Below are 2,589 nucleotides of genomic sequence, written 5' to 3' on the forward strand. Positions count from 1 at the left end.
TCCAAGGCTGGATATATATATATGCGTGTGTGTGTGTGTATGTGTGTGTATACATACACATACACACACACATATACGCACATGCATATATACATGCACATGTGCAGAAATGTGGCTGTGGGCGTGTATGCATGCACGGAAATAGCACTAATTTTAACCATTACTGGTTACTGTTTGCCCAAAATAGTTTTTTGCTGCTACTAACAAGAATATTACTAAACTTCAGATACGGCAATTCTTGGTCACTTGTGAAGAGGAGCGCTGTAAAAGTCAAATAGCAATGAGACATTAATCTTTCAAATCACTAGAATTGTTTAACGTCAGGTGTTTATTTTAAAATTTCTAATTTCCCAATCCATGATTCAAAAGTCAAGGAGTAATTAGGTTTTTATGATAGTCAGCATCCTGAAATATGAGAAATAGACTATTAATAAATCTTTCTAGCCGGATATTCTTATATAAGTTGCATTTTAGTTGTTTCAGATAAACCAAATAACTATCAATTTTCGAAAAAAATTGAACGAGTAAACTTTAATTATCAAAATTTGTTGATTCATGTGAATATCATTCAAATCTAAGCAGAATCTCTTTCAGAATATCAACACGGAATTGTACAATAAAATATTTACTATTTTCTAATCCTTTATACTCTCAATCAGTGTGTAAACAAAAGAAAATATCATTTCCACGTCAAATTCGGGAAGAAAATGTAAAGAAAACCTTCATAGTAAATCTTATTGCTTAAATATAAATACTTATATATAAAGTTACAGAATGTATTAATTTTCATGTAATTCGATCGTTGCGGAACACGTTTTTATAAACGTTGGCTGATTTGATTCGTAATTTTTCCTCTTACCCAAGATTTAGTTTTATTTACACCACGGAAAATGAAATCTTTGTTTTAGCTAATGAACCACTGTGGGATTCATTATCATAAATCTAATTTTTCTTTTCTTTTGTTATTCGAGATTAGCAAAACAACATTAATATATAAACAGCGAGAAAACTTAATGGCGAATAATGATAGGCCTATCATTAATTTCGAGATAATTAAATATTTTATTATTTGCGCACACGAAAACACATGCATGTACACACACACACACACACACACACACACACTCACACTCACACACACAGAGTAGTGGCAATTGTATATGGTAAGGTTTTGATGGATCTATTTCGTGCCCGGCTAGCAGCTACTGTACTTGCGCGTGAGGAAGTGTTTGGACCTCCGTATATAAAGATCCACACACACACACACACACAGCTTTACAACTTCCACGATTAATTGTATTACAAGGCTGGCCCTTGTGAATTACAGTTACGACTCACTTTTGCCAGCTGTCTGGACCGGAAGAGTACCGTGTAACAACGCTTGTTTTCGAACTTAAGATAGCGGGCCGAATACACTAGCCTCTAAGCCATGCGCCAGTAGATACCAGCTGACAATTGCATAATCTCTTATTGTTGCACAAACATACACAGATAACGACATACGCACATACACACTCAAACACAGTAACATATTGTTACGTACATACACACATAGTTTATTCGTTTTATACATAGACACATACATACATATATAAACACACACACACACACACTTATGGACATATGTCAGCAGACAATTATAGTCTTATGATGTTACACAATCATAAGATTATGATGACAACTCACACGCACACATGGATATCAGCAGACATTCCACACGCAGTCTGCATGTTAAAATACAGATACTAACATACAGATTCAGTTATTGTGTCACACACACACACACACACACACACACACACACACACACACACACACAGAGTCTCATACAGGTATGCTCTTCACATGCAAACACTCAGAGTCTCATACAGTTACGCGCACACACACAATCACACAGTCTCATATGTCTACGAGCACAAACACACTCAAACACACAGTATCATACAGTTACACGCACAGACACAGTCACACACACACACACACACACACACACACAAATACCAGTAGACAATGTGTCATATTTTTTAAATTTAATTATTACTTATTGGAACGCTAAAATCTTTGTAGGGTTAGTTGAAGTAGGAGGAGGGTGTAGTGAGTATAGCAGACTGACACGTCAGTCTTACCAAACCAATCTTATTAATATAGATCAGAGTTAAGATCCATCAATCAACTTCTTTGCGACTAATGGAACCCACATGGAAGCGTTCTGATGTTTCGAATAAAACTTCATCTGTTTGCCTATGTTTTTCATTCAATAAACTCTGCCGAATTCTCTTTATTTTTCATATTTTTCTGAAATTTTCAAATTGTAAATGTAATTTATGGACAACCTGTATATATATATATATATATATATATATATATATATTCTTTTACTTGTTTCTGTCATTTGACTGAAGCCATGCTGGTCGAACAAAGCGAACCCAGGACTTATTGCTTTAAGCCTAGTACTTATTCCATCGGTCTCCTTTTTGGCCAAACCACTAAGTAACGTGGACGTAAGCACACAAACACCGGCTGTCAAGCGGTGATGGGAAGATAAACCAAACACAGACACAGAAATATATATACATATATATATATATA

The sequence above is a fragment of the Octopus bimaculoides genome, chromosome 4, assembly GCF_001194135.2.
Source record: "Octopus bimaculoides isolate UCB-OBI-ISO-001 chromosome 4, ASM119413v2, whole genome shotgun sequence".
NCBI lineage: Eukaryota > Metazoa > Mollusca > Cephalopoda > Octopoda > Octopodidae > Octopus > Octopus bimaculoides.